Source organism: Giraffa tippelskirchi, chromosome 2, assembly GCF_054371585.1.
Source record: "Giraffa tippelskirchi isolate mGirTip1 chromosome 2, T2T-mGirTip1v1.2.pri, whole genome shotgun sequence".
Classification (NCBI taxonomy): Eukaryota; Metazoa; Chordata; class Mammalia; order Artiodactyla; family Giraffidae; genus Giraffa; species Giraffa tippelskirchi.
Genome location: NC_137276.1, coordinates 24,501,078 through 24,516,254, shown reverse-complemented (window position 1 = coordinate 24,516,254; position 15,177 = coordinate 24,501,078). Strand labels below are relative to the sequence as shown.

The 15,177-nt window shown below is 38.8% G+C and overlaps 1 protein-coding gene across 5 annotated transcripts in view; it reads left to right on the top strand.

The window, feature by feature from the left end:
* Nucleotides 1-15,177, top strand: part of LOC145539478 (uncharacterized) — a 702,259-nt gene that overhangs the window by 378,169 nt on the left and 308,913 nt on the right. The window contains exon 1 of one of the 5 annotated variants that reach the window (XR_014077853.1): nucleotides 8,580-8,789. The exons of the other annotated variants lie outside the window; for them this stretch is intronic. The gene's annotated coding sequence lies outside the window, so the exon portion shown is untranslated. Of the gene's footprint in view, nucleotides 1-8,579; nucleotides 8,790-15,177 lie in introns of those variants that run through there. 5 annotated transcript variants of the gene reach the window in all.

Genomic DNA, 15,177 nt, shown 5'->3' with positions numbered 1-15,177 from the left:
AGAAAGCCTTCCTCAGTGATCGGTGCAAAGAAATAGAGGAAAACAGTAGAATGAGAAAGACTAGAAATCACTTCAAGAAAATTAGAGATACCAAGGGAAAATTTCATGCAAAGATGGGCTCAATAAAGGACAGAAATAGTAGGGACCTAATAGAAGCAGAAGATATAAGAAGAGGTGGCAACAATACACAGAAGAACTATAAAAAAAAGATCTTCATGACCCAGATGATCATGATGGTGTGATCACTCACCTAGAGCCAGACATCCTGGAATGCGAAGTCAAGTGGGCCTTAGGAAGCATCACTATGAACAAAGTTAGTGGAGGTGATGAAATTCCAGTGGAGCTTTTTCAAATCCTAAAAGATGATGCTGTGAATTGCTGCACTCAATATGTCAGCAAATTTGGAAAACTCAGCAATGGCCACAGGACTGGAAAAGGTCAGTTTTCATTCCAATCCCAAAGAAAGGCAATGCCAAAGAATGCTCAAACTACCACACAATTGCACTCATCCCCCACACTAGTAAAGTAATGCTCAAAATTCTCCAAGCCAGGCTTCAGCAATACATGAAGCGTGACCTTCCATATGTTCAAGCTGGTTTTAGAAAAGGCAGAGGAGCAGAGACAAAATTGCCAGTATACGCTGGATCATCAAAAAACCAAGAGAGTTCCAGAAAAACATCTGTTTCTGCTTTATTGACTATGCCAAAGCCTTTGACTGTGTGGATCACAATAAACTGTGGAAAATTCTCCAAGAGCTGGGAACACCAGACCACCTGACCTGTCTCTTGAGAGATCTGTATGCAGGTCAGGAAGCAATAGTCAGAACTGGACATGGAACAACAGAAAGGTTCCAAATAGGAAAAGGACTACGTCAAGGCTGTCTATTGTCACCCTGCTTATTTAACTTATATTCAGAGGACATCATGAGAAATGCTGGGCTGGATGGAGCACGAGTTGGAATCCGGATTGCCAGGAGAAATATCAATAACCTCAGATATGCAGATAATACCACACCCTTATGGCAGAAAGTGAAGAACTAAAGAGCCTCTTGATGACCGTGAAAGAGGAGAGTGAAAATGTTTGCTTAAAGCTGAACATTCAGAAAACTAACATCATGGCACCTGGTCCCGTCACTTCTTGGTAAATGGAAGGGAAAACAGTGGCAGACTTTATTTTTGGGAGCTCTAAAATCACTGCAAATGGTGACTGCAACCATGAAATTAAAAGACTCTTACTCCTTGGAAGGAAGGTTATTACCAACCTAGACAGCATATTGTAAAGCCAGAGACATTACTTGCCAACAAGGGTCCATCTAGTCAAGGCTATGAGTTTTCCTGTAGTCATGTATGGATGTGAGAATTGGACTATAAAGAAAGCTGAGGGCCAAAGAATTGATGCCTTTGAGCTCTAGTGGTGGAGAAGACTCTTGAGAGTGCCTTTGACTGCAAGGAGATCCAGTCAGTCCATCCTAATGGAGATCAGTCCTGAGTGTTCATTGAAAGGACTGATGTTGAAGCTGAAGCTCCAATACTTTGGCCACCTGATACGAAGAACTGACTCATTGAAAAGACCCTGATGTTGGGAACGATTGAAGGTGGGAAGAGATTGGATGACAGAGGATGAGATTATTGGATGGCATCATTGACTCAATGGATATGAGTTTAAGTAAACTCCAGGAGTTGGTGATGGACAGGGAGGCCTGACGTGCTGCAGTCTGTGGGGTCGCAAGGAGTCGAACACAACTCAATGGCTGAACTGAACTGATTGCCAATAAGTACTATTTGAATTCTTGACTTTCCGGAAACCTCTAAGCATAAGCATAAGGGTTTTATTTAGATAATGATCATGCCATCTCTAGTATTTTATTAATATGTGGTCCCTGATAGATAAATGGAAGATTTTTTCTCTGTTTTCACATACACTGGAAATGCTAAAGCTGGGACAATCTCCAATTTTTTTTTGTTGTTGTTTTTCATAAATATTTATCAGAAGGTTGTTTTTGTAATAGAGGGAGTGAATCCTTGAAACACACCGTGGATCATCCTGCATGTGTGTTGGGGGATCGGAAGAGATTTTACCTAAAAGATCTTAATTCCCACCAAGATGCACCTGTACCACATAAACGCCAAGTTAACTTTAAACTCATAACTAGAGGAAAATATATTAATATTGTTTCCTTAACTATCAATAGCATAATAACCTTTACTTAAAACTATCTTCCCATCCATTACCCCATTCCATTATCAAAATTTTATAGAGTCAATTGTTGTAGCATTGAATCCCCTGTGTTTTCAAGTTCAGCAAACTGACTTACAGTGTCTAGGTCTTGAATTTTTGCTCTGAATTTACATCAGTGATACCATTTCAAGTACAAAGAAGGCTAAAATAGTTAGGTTAGATAATATGATATGTCAAAATTTAAAACTTTCTTAACTTTTAAAACAGAGATTCAACTAAATAGAAAGTAGTTCCATTCTAAGACAAGCAGTCCCATTCTAAGACAAGCAGTCCCATTCTAAGACAGTGTGTTAGAAGCAAATTAAATATCTTTTAGAAATTGAAGTGACTAATCACTTTACAGTTTGCAGGGCACTATCACATACAATAAATCACCTAAGGTTTACTACAGCTTTGGGGGAAGGGCTGAGGAAAGAGTCTCTTTAGGTAGAATATGGAGTCTTAATATGTTTCAGTGGGTTCAAATGACTTACTCCAAGTCCCACACCAAGTCCCAGGCCAAGCTGAGACAATACCAAAGATCCTTTGTTTTTCATAAGGATTTATCATGAAGTTCTTTTAAATAATGAACGCTCTTGGTGCATGTCAAGTGGAATTTGGTATGCAGATATTTAATTTACATACCACACTTCCTAGACCTTCTTTTGCTTAATGTGTTCCACGTGTATATGTTCTGTCTCTGAGTCATGTCTGACTCTTTTACAACCCCATGGACTGTTCCTCACCAGGCTCCTCTGTCCATTAGGTTCTCCAAGCAAGAATACTGGACTGGATGGTCATTTCCTTCTCCAGGGGATATTCCTGGATCAGGGATCAAACCCATGTCTCCTGCACTGGCAGGTGAATTCTTTACCACTTTTGATTATTCAGTAAAGACACTTGTGATTACTCAGTAATTCCTGTTCTCAAAGGATAAGCAAACTGCTTCTCACTCTCCAAAGAAGCCACATTTCTGATGATGTTACTGAGGTCCACACAGCATAGAGCCCTGAGTTTTTCCATGGAGCCACTTGGGGCCTCCATGACTGTGTTACTCAGTCTAAACTAATTCCAGAATCTGCAGTGAGGCTAAGTTTCTTAGCCTTCAGCCCACTCAGGCATTGCCTTTCCTCTCTCTTCTTGACATTTCATTCCAGCATTTGCTTACTGTACAATATCCTGCCACCCTATTTATAGTCATTTGATTTAACACCTTTGTGTTCTTCTGAGGCCTTTGGATGAGGACGTTTGAGGGCCAAAGTCTCTTTCTCTCACTTGTGCTCTGATTTCTCCCACTACTATTCCTCTGGAGGTGTTAATTATATTGTTTTATATTTAGGATGTTAATTTGTATTGTGCCTCCAGATGATAAATGCTGGATGAATATCTACAAAATAAGCATTTTCTTTTCTGACCTACCCATTATCAATGAAGATATATTCCCTAACATAGGAAATGCACAACTGGTGACATATGTGTATTTTTAAGGATGCCCAAGCATGTAATTTTAGAGAATATTTATTCCTCAAAAGAATCTTTGGAAAACCATCTATGATTGTTGCAGTTTTAGTATTAGTACTTAATATTTAGTATATATTAAGTGCTTACTATGTGCCGGGTAACTGTTGTAAATATTCTATGTCCATTAATTCATGTAATCTTCATGAAGATGCAGGTTGTAAAACGATTAAAGAGGTGTGCTCTACCAGACAGCCCTAGGATATTACCCTGTATGATTCCAGAATGAATTCCTTCAACATAGGAATTTTGTTTTGCTACTTAGCTCCAAGCACATATTAAATGTTTAAGTATTTAATGACTGGAGTGTTTTCTAAATGAACATCAATATTGATTGAAACCTTTGTTTTGAGTGCCATGTTGGAAATTGTTGTGTAAATCTCATCAGTCCTTGTTTCAGTCTAGGAATGGTATTTTCCAGCTTGAAAAGTCACCTTAAAAATCATACTTAGCTTCAATAACCCTTAGATAATTCTTCAAAATTAGCCAAAATTTCCCTTGAAGAAAACCAGTACAAATTAGATTTTCTCAGCCTTTGGCACTATTGATATTATGGATTGGTCAGTTCTTTACTGTAGGTGGTTGTCCTATGCATTGTAGGGTGTTTAGTAGCCTCCCTGGTCTTTACTCAGCATAGGTGTCAGTAGTACCTCCCCTATCCCCACTCCCACTTGTGAAAACCACTGGTCTCCATGCCTCAGGGGGTGAGTGGTGAGGACTGGAACAAAAGTGCCTCTGGTTAAGAACCACTGTCGTAAATCATTAACAAAAACCTTTTTTTTCCTTTCTTTTTTTTTTTAAATGAGCTGTATTTGCTTTTCTGACAATTTTCCTAGATGTCCAGACAGGACTTAAGAAGTAATAACATCTTTAAAGTAAGTAACATGCCTTCTTAAGAGAACTATTTTGAAAGGAACAACACATATTTTGATTTTTTTTTTTAAGTTCTTGTGAGTCTGTATACTCTAAAAAATATTAGACTCCTTATTTCACTCTGATGTTGTGCATCTTCCTCTCCCAAGTCCACAGTGTTGCTTAATGAATCCTTGAATTTATTAGATAGAAAGGGGAGCCTGGGAACATACAGCAACTTGGCTGAGTTGATAGAACTCCACCCCAGACATCTTGCCCTTGAGAGGCCTGAGTTCTTCCTCTGACTTGTGTTCCTTCTTCAGTGGCTTCTACTTTTGCTCCAACCTCTGTAGTTTCCCTCCAAATGTGTGGCCTCCAAGAATTCTCACAGCTTCTCCAAAACTGCATCAGTTTCACAGTTCACCTAAGATGCCTCACTGCCTGTCACCAAGGATAAGAACATCTCCCCACGCCTGGTAGCCTCTTGCCTTTCCAAGGCCACAGCCTGGTAACCAGCCCCACAATTAGGAGTAACCACCCTGACAGCCCTGGGGATGTGTCATGACAAATTGACCAAAATTCCACGGTAAACCACTCCTCTTCTCAGTCTTGAAGCCCCAAGTAAAAAGAGCAGAAGGCTAAACAGCTCATAGCCTTTAGCTATCAATTTGATTTAGCAACTGTGAAGCTACTCCAACAGCCTGGCAGGCAATTAGTGGCCCACAATCATCAGCATTAATTTGTTCACATTTCCCCAACAAATGGCTAATTGGTTAAACTTAGCAGTGGTTGGGCAGGGCTGCTGGGAAGGAAGAAGGAAGTTGGAGCTGTATCCTTTTCTTGCTGAGTAGATATTTAGATTAAAGGGGATGTTCAAGGACAGACTGCTCCTGAACTCTTTTAGCAACCTAGAATGACAGTATAGCAAGTTGTTACTCTGTATAGTCTGGTATTCCAAACCTTTTAGGTAAACCAGCTTCTTCTCTATTGGAGTTTCTATTGGAGTTTCATAAAGAGAGAACAGATTAAGGCATCCTATTTCCACTCCTTTATCAAGTCTTCCCATATATTTCCATTGTATTTTTATAATTACATATCAAGAATACCTTGCTTGATAATATCAGCGTGTTGATTATTCTCCAATTTCTCCTTCCCTAGTTTCTGCATATTTGTTCTCTGCCTGCTTTGGCACCTGGGAACTGATTCCTATGAACTGTGTTATTCACTCTTACCTTTTGATTTACTGCGATGCATAGCTAATAAAAATCACAAGGAAATTACAATTCAGAAAGAGAGGAAAAAAATGGTTCTTGCATGCCTCCTCCCTGCTTTGTTGCAGATTTCTGGTTTCAGCTGTTGCCCTCCATAACTCCATTTCCTTCTTTGTGACAACTTTTCTACCGCTCTGTTTATCATCAGGTTTCAGAATACTGTCACTCCCCCTTGCTTTTCTGAGCCTAGATATAGTAATGGCTTCCCAGGGCTGCCAGTTTCTAGGTATCTTAACAAAGATATTGAAACATGCCCACAGTTTTGATGGTAGTCATTTCATTAAATTATCTTTAAAATACCATCTGATTGTCTTATCAGTTATTTTATGTGCCCAATATTTTCCATGTGCTTATTTAACAAACGTTATTTTGGCCGTACTATGCAAGGTGATGGGTGTTCAGCTGTGAACAAGACAGGATTGTTGCTCCCATAGAATTTGTAGTTTAATTGAGGTGTTCAGTTCAGTTCAGTCGCTCAGTCATGTCCGACTCTTTGCGACCCCGTGAATTGCAGCACACCAGGCCTCCCTGTCCATCACCAACTCCCGGAGTCTACCCAAACCCATGTCCATTGAGTCGGTGATGCCATCCAGCCATCTCATCCTCTGTCATCCCCTTCGCCTCCTGCCCCCAGTCCTTCCCAGCATTAAGGTCTTTTCTAGTGAGTCAACTCTTCGCATGAGGTGGCCAAAGTATTGGAGTTTCAGCTTCAACAGCAGTCCTTCCAATGAACACTGAGGACTGATCTCCTTTAGGAAGAACTGGTTGGATCTCCTTGCAGTCCAAGGGACTCTCACGAGTCTTCTCCAACACCACAGTTCAAAAGCATCAATTCTTCAGTGCTCAGCTTTCTTCACCGTCCAACTCTCACATCCGTACATGACTACTGGAAAAACCATAGCTTTGACTAGACGGACCTTTGTTGGCAGAGTAATGTCTCTGCTTTTCAATATGCTATCTAGGTTGGTCATAACCTTCCTTCCAAGGAGTAAGTGTCTTTTAATTTCGTGGCTGCAATCACCATCAGCAGTGATTTTGGAGCCCCCCAAAATAAAGTCTGACACTGGTTGCACTGTTTCCCATCTATTTCCCATGAGGTGATGGGACTAGTTTTAGAGATAAAATAATTGGAAATGAGATAGCCCAGCATATAGGAGATTGTAGCACAGGAATTCTAGAAACAATTATCATCCAAAGTTCATACTTTACAAGAAGTTTCGATCTTGGTGTTGTGCCTTATATGGATTTTGACAAATGTATAATAATGCATATCTACCATTGTACTATTGTACAGAATGGTTTCACTGCCCTAAAAATCCTCTGTGCACTCTTTTTTCATCTCTCTCTCCTAACAACTGCGAACCACTAATCTTTTCACCATTGTCATAGTTTTCTGTTTTACAGAATGTCTTCTAGTTTGAACCATATGGCTTCTTAGCCTTTTTAGATTGAGTTCTTTCACTTTGTAATGTTCATTTAAAGTTCATTTAAGGTTCATTTAAGCACAGGCAGATTCTTTACTGTCTGAGATACCAGGGAAGTATTATCTCATTGCTTAAATTTTTCAATCCCCTAATTATATATGAGATTTAACATCTTTCAGTGTGCTTACTTACCAACTTTCTATCTTCACTGAAGTGTATTTTAAGGCCTTTGGCCTATTTTTTAGTCTGGTTGTTTTCTACTTTTTTTTAATTGGAGGATAATTGCTTTATAATGTGTTTTGGTTGTGTAACAATATGAATCAGCTATAAGTGTAAAAATGTACCCTACCTATTTGTTTTCTTATTGTTGAGTTTTATGAGTTCTTTATATATTTTGAATAACAGTCCTTTATTAGCTGTGTCTTTTGGAAATATTTTCTCCCAATCTGTGGCTTACCTTCTCATTCTCTTGATACTGGCTTTTGCACTGCAGAAGTTTTTAATTTTAATGAAATGCAGCTTATCAATGACTTCTTTCGTGGATCTTGCCTTTGGTGTTGTATTTAAAGAATTCTCATCATACCAAGCTTCCCTTGTGGCTCAGCTGGTAAAGAATCCACCTGAGATGCAGGAGACCTGGGTTTGATCCCTGGGTTGGGAAGAGCCCCTGGAGAAGGGAAAGGCTACCCACTCCAGTATTCTGGCCTAGTAAATTCTATGGACTGCAGTCTATGGAGTCGCAGAGTTGGACACGACTGAGCGGCTTTCACTTTCATCATATCAAAGGTACTTGAGGTTTCCTTCCATATTATTTTACAGGAGTTTTTATAGTTTTTCATTTTAGATTTAGGTCTATGAGAAATTTTGAGTACATTTTTTTGTAAAGGATGTTAGGTCTGTGTCTAAATTCATATTTTACATGTGGATGTCCAGTGTTTTGTTTTAGGAGTGATGGATTATCCTCAGAGACTGAGGCTGTCTTTGCCAATATTTTATTTAACACAGATTCGCCGTGGGAATTTTACATGCCAGTAGCATACAGGGAAATGACTCTTAATAAGTCAATAAAGAAACAACATACTTCAAACAAATGATATATTAATTACACTATTGTTCTAGGCATGAGGAGATAACAGAAACAAAGTCCAAATTAAGTTGAGGTGTACCTTTTATACGAGGTTGGTTTCTCAGGTGAGCTGGCTTAATCAACCCAGAGCTGACTTTCAGCTGCTGGAGCAAAAGGAAAGTTCCTTGTTGCTAGAGCATGTTGCTAGGGAACCAAGTTGCTGATGTTGACAGGCAGGCTTGAATACTTTGAGGGTTATCACTCCATGTACCATTTCATGGCTTGTGCTACTGCCTATGAGGAGTTCTTCATCAAGGCAGGGGCATATGTTCCTTCTCTTCTTGAGACCACTGCATGGTTTAACACCATTGCCAACCAATAATAGCCTGGCCAGGAAGGAGCAAGTGCCTCAGGATCTTAGAAGAGCCAGATCAGCTAAAGGTAGCTTTTGCACAGACCAAAACTCTAATGTATTCTTCACAAACTCTCAGTATTTATATTCTAAATGTGCCCTTGTGACAGTTTTTTCTCTATGTATTCTTACTGATGATCTCCCACTTGAGTACCTTATTAACTGAACTACTGAGTTCCTATCAACAACAACAGATGAGATGATGACATCCTGACAGAGGTCAATTTAGTCTTGATCAAAAACAACTTTACTTCTAAGAAAAAAAATTGTTTTTTGTCTTTGTCACAAACAAGTGGATTAAAAAGGCTTCACTTAAGTCATAAACAAGTGGGTTTGAAATCATATCAAGCCAATACATGACAGTCCAGTTGTTCCAGCATCATTAGTTGAAGACTGTCAGTCCTCCATTGCATTGCCTTTGTTCCTTTGTCAAAGATGAATAGACTTTATTTATGTTGGTCTCTTTCTGGGTTCTCTACCTGTTCCATTGATTTAACTATTCTTTCACCAATAACATACTGTCTTGATTATTATAGCTTTATGGTATGTCTTGAAGTTGAATAGAATCAATCCTCCAGCTTTTTTCTCACTCCGTACTGAGTTGGCTGTTTAGGTTTTTTTCCCTCTGCAAATCAACTTTAGAATCAATTTGTTAATATCCATAAAACAACTTACTTAGATTTTGATTGGAATTGCATGGAATTCATAGGTCAACTGTGAAGAAATGACATGTTGACAATACTGAATCTTCCTGTCAATGAACATGCTATATCTCTGCACTTATTTAGCTCTTTGGTATCTTTTGTTGTCAGTTTTGTAGTTTTCCTCATATATATATATCTTGTGTATATTTTCTTAGATTAATACCAAAGTATTTCATTGGAGTTGTGTTCTTTATTTCCATCTTCACTTGTTCATTGCTGGTAAATAGGAAAGTAATTGATTTTATATATTAACACTGTATTTTGTGAAGTTGTTATGCTCACTTAGTTCCTTTTTTTTTTTTGGTCAGTTCTTTCCAATTCTCTACATAAATGATTATATCATCTCTGCAAACAAAGCCAGTTTTATTCCTTCCTTTCCAAATGGTATACTTTTAATTTACTTTTCTCCTCTTATTGAATTAGTTAGGACTTCTGTACAATATTGAACAGCAGTGGTGAGGGGGCATCCTTACTTTATTCTTGATCTTAGCGAGAGAGTTTCTTAACATTGAGTATGATGTTAGTTATAGGGTTTTGTGTTTTTTTTTTGGAGATATTTCTTATCAAGTTGAGGAGGTTCCCCTCTATTTCTAACTTGCTGACCAAGTTTATCATAAATGGGTATTGAATTTCATCCAGTGGTCTTTCTGCATCTATTTAAATCACAATGCCATTTTTCTGTAGGCTTTTGATATAATGCATGTGTGCTAAGTTGCTTCAGCTGTGTCTCTTTGTGATCCTGTGGATTGTGGCCCCCCCCAGGCTACTCTGTCCATGGGATTTTCCAGGCAAGAATACTGAAGTAGGTTGCCATGCCCTGCTCCAGAGGATCTTCCCAACCCAGGGACTGAATCCATGTCTCTCAGGTTTCCTGCATTGGCTGGTTGATTCTTTACTACCACTGCCACCTGTGAAACCTTTTGATACAATGGATTATATTAATTTTTGAATGTTGCATATTTGGGATAAATTTCACTTGCTTGCAGTACATGGTTCTTTGTATACATAGTTGGATTCAATTTGGTAATATTTTGAGCATTTTTGTATCAATGTTTATGAGAGATATTGATCTGAATTTTTTTTGCTTGTAAATAGCTCTGTCAGTTTTTGGTATGAGGGTGATGTTGGCTTTGCAAAGTGAATTCAGAAGTATTCTTTCTGATTGTATCTTCTGGAAGAAATTGTAGAGATCTGACATAATTTCATCCTTAAATGTTTTATAGAATACACGAGTGAAAGCATCTAGGCCTGGCTTTCTGTTTTGGAAGGTTATTAATTACTGATTGAATTTCTTTAATAGTTATAGGTCTATTCAGATTGGCTATTGCTTGTGTTTGTTGGGAGACATGTGTCTCAAAAAAATTGGTCCATTTCATCTAAGTTATCGATATTTTAGACGTAGTTTTTCATAATATGCCTTGTTTTCTGTTTAGTGTCCATGACGTTTATAATAATCCCTTCTTTCACTTCTGATATTAGTAATTAGTCTCACCTTTTTTTTTTTTCCTTTACCTGGCTAGAGGCTTATTGAGTTTACAGATCTTTAAAAGAGCAGTTTTTGGTTTTGTTTCTCTGTGAAAAGCCATGTCTGGATACAAATGAGCCCACCAAAGGCATTATTCACTTCTGTTAGAATTGTTTGATGTCCAGCATTTCTCTTTGATTCTTATGTATACTTTTCCTCTGTCTTACATTATCTGTTTGTTCTTTCATGCTGTCTACTTACTCTGTTAAATCCCTTAGAGTATTAATCATAGCCTTAAAAAAAATTCTGCTCTGATTATTCAAACATTCCTGTTATTTGACTCTGGTTCTAATGCACGTTCAGTCTCTTTAAACTGTGATTTTTTGTCTTTCAGCAATACCTTGTAATTTTTTGTTGAAAAGCAAACACCATGCACTGGATAAAAGAAAATGCAGTACACAGGCTTTTCATAATGTAATGATAAGGTATAGTGTGAGAGGAAGTCTTCTATAGTCCTGTGATTTAGTATCCGTTTTGGGTACCCGTGGACAGTGAACTCCATCTGTGCTTCTCCGTCCCTACACCAACACTTGAGTGAAACAGGAAGGCTGAAGGGGCTGGCGCTGTGTTTCCCTTCCCCGACATGGGAGGTTGGAGCGAGCAGACTGGAGTTGGTTATTCCCCTTCCCTCAGTCAGTTTAGGCTCTACTATAATTCTTACTGGTTAGGTTCTGTTAAAACCGGTTTTCCTGAGGGCAGGCTTTTTTAAGAACAGAATGTTGTGGTATATTTCAAAACAGTCCCCTCTCCCCTCTCCCTACTGGAAACATGAGGTGATGTTTCTCTGCCATTTTTTGTGAGGAGCTGGTAAATCTCTTGGAGGTAAAACTCCCAGAAGTCTGAGAGCCTGAGAGATTTTGATCTCTCAGCTTTCTCAACATTGAACCTTCAGCAGTTGGCTAATGAGAATTCAGGTTTTCCTGCTTTCATACTGGTTTGCCAAGGAGGTTTCTGCTCTGGTAAATTGTGAAAGTCTATTTTTTGCTTGTCTGTCTCTCTAATTTTAGAGGCAGTTATTTGTCCTGTGTCCCTCCTTCTCAATATTTATAGTCAGAAAATAAAACTTGCTAAAGACAAAGAATGGAATGAAAAATGTTATGTCATATACAGTGTGGGGTCTTGTAAAAAGCCACAGGTGGCCTAGGATACATACTACTATCCTGGAAGAGTTTTAAATCTGCTTAGAGAAACAAACCCAACACATGAAACCGAAGACTAAGCAAAATGGCACATGGGGAGGGAGAGGGCTATGAACTAGGACCTGGAGTATCTCTCATTTTGATTCTCCTGTCACTTCTTAAGTATACCATGTCAGGAATTCTTTATTCTTCTCTTCTCCTTATCTCTTGCATCTTTAGTTTTTTTTCCCCTCTCAACTGGATTATTGCCGGAACTCAAAAACACACTATATATCTGTTTTTATTTTTTTATTTTTATTTTTTTAAATAAATTTATTTATTTTAGTTGGGGGCTAATTACTGTACAATATTGTAGTAGTTTTTGCCATACATTGACATGAATCAGCCATGGGTTTACATGTGTTCCCCTTCCTGGACCCCCCTCCCACCTGCCTCCCCATCCCATCCCTCTGGGTTATCCCATTGCCCCAGCCCTGAGCATTTGTCTCATGCATCGAACATGGAATGGTGTTCTGTTTCACATATGATAATATACATGTTTCAATGCTATTCTCCCAGAACGTCCCACCCTCACCTTCTCCCTCAGAGTCCATAAGACTGTTCTATGCATCTGTGTCTCTTATTCTGTCTCGCATATAGGGTTATCGTTACCATCTTTCAAATTCCATATATATGCATTAGTATACTGTATTGGTGTTTTTCTTTCTGGCTTACTTCACTCTGTATAATGGGCTCCAGTTTCATCCATATATCTGTTTTTAAAGATGAGAGTTATGTGTGTGTATCTTTTTCCCACTTGCTTTTTCAGCTGCTTCAACCGCTTCACTATTTCTTTATTCCTTTATGTCAGCTCTCCTTGAGAGAGTTATTTATGCTTTTTATCCCCAAGTCGTCTTTTCCAGTTCTCTCTGCAACCCATTTTATGAGTATTTGCATACTCACTAAACTCCTTTGTTAAAATACTATGAATTCTATTTTCCTAAATTTAACTATGAGTTTCCATATCCTATCTTACTAATCTATAGGAGCACTTAATGTTATCGATAGCATGCTCATTGTTAAAATACTCTTCGCTTGACTTCTGGGACACCAGTTCCTTGTTTCTCCTTGTCTATGCTTGGACATTTCCATCTCCTGTATTGATTTCTCTGCGTCTTTTTGATAGCCGCATATTGGGGTTATGCCAGATCTCATTCTTTAGACAGTATTCTTCCTCTTTGTATAAGTATCCTGTGTCATGACTATATATACACTATGTATAAATTTACAAATGCAAGACTTGTATCTTTGATCTAAATGTATCTCATAAACTCTACAATCTTGTATATACTGCCTTTTAATTATCACCACTTGGGTGTCTAAAACGCATCTCACACTTCACCTGTTCGCAAAGGACTTCCCAGACTCTCTTCCAGTCTGCTCTTCCAGCAGTGTTAATAAATGGCTACCCACCTCTCGTGTCACTCAGGTCAGACATCTTGGACTTATCCTAGACTATCCTCTTTTCTTACACCTCACAATTTAGCAAATCTCGTTGCCACTTTCAGAATGTACTCATAATTTTGCTCTTCTTTAGCTCCTTTAATCCTACAATCCTGATGCAAGTTACCATCATTGTTTACTTGGTTTATTATAACAGCCTCTCTTTACGCCTTGTCCCTCTGCAGTCTACTCTCAATACGGTAGCAAGAATACACCTCTGAAAATACAAAATGAATCATGTATGTCTCAGCTCAAAACTCTCCCTTTTGTTCTTAGTTATCTCAGAGTAAATGCAAAAGTTCTTACAACAGCCCACTAGGCCTCTTGTGTTCCAATACCCTCATATTTTTTCAAATCTCTTGGCATTTATCAAACAAAGGAAGAAAGCTTACACCTCAGGGCCTTTGCTATTCTTCCTGTTTTCTGCATGAACCTCTCTAGATAGCTGAGTAGCCCACTTGATTACCCCTTTCAAGTCTTTTAAAATACTACCTTTACTAATATCTTCCTTTATTACTATTTGTTAATAGTGTGCACTTTCCTTCCCCCCTTACTCTGCTTAAAGGGTGTGTGTGTGTGTGTGCATATGTATATGTGTATATGTGTGTGTGTGTGTATGTGTATGTGTGTGTGTCTGTATAATCTCCTTAGAATGCCAAGTTCCTTGTAGATAGGGATTTGTCTTACTAGTGGCTATATTCTCAGCACCTACAGAAGTTCCTGAGACACAGTAGAAACTTATATTGAATGGATGAATATACTCAAGAGTGCACTTTGAACTCTGGTATCAACACACATCTATTTAGTGCCTTCTATGTGTCTGAGAGGAGGGACTAACACATGAGGGCTATACCTTGAAGTTTGCGTTGAGCTTTCCCAGGCTGCTTCCTTTAGTCTGCCCGTTCTTCCCTACCTTTCGTGATATATTTCTGCAAGTTTTGTTTCAGTCCTAACTCAAGAGGCCTTTCTTTTCCTATTTGCAGAGTAAGAAAGCATGAGAACTGAGACCCATCTGTTTCCAAATATACCCAGGAGACCACATAGAACCAATGTTCTGACAAGGTTGTAGTTCCAAAGGGTGCTCTCTTGAACAGAGATATAATACAGAGAACACTTCTGTGAGATTTAACAGTCAGTAAGTCAGCCTGGGGGAAGCTCTGATGCCTTACAAATGTGCCTGGTACTCACAGACCCACCCACCACCAAAACAGTTTCCAGGAAATACTATCTGAGGCTGTTACTCAATTTGATAGCTCTGATAGGATACAGGGAAAAGTTAGCAGTAGAGTCTGTATTGTGGAATTGAATGGGCAGCGGGGGTCCCTAAGGAGACTGATGACCGTGGAGGCTCTTGTTGCTGAGTAACAGGAAGGTGTATCAATCAGGAAAGCAAGACCCTTTGATGGAGGGCTTTGTGTGTCAGGTGAAGGTACTTATGCTTGATGCAGTAGGCAGTAAATGGGGAGTCGTTGTATTTTCTTAGCTGGGACAGAGGTGGTGACATAGTGAAAGCATTGTTTAGAGTGATTGAGAAACCTGGCTGTAAACCATATTAGAATGTAGGCTG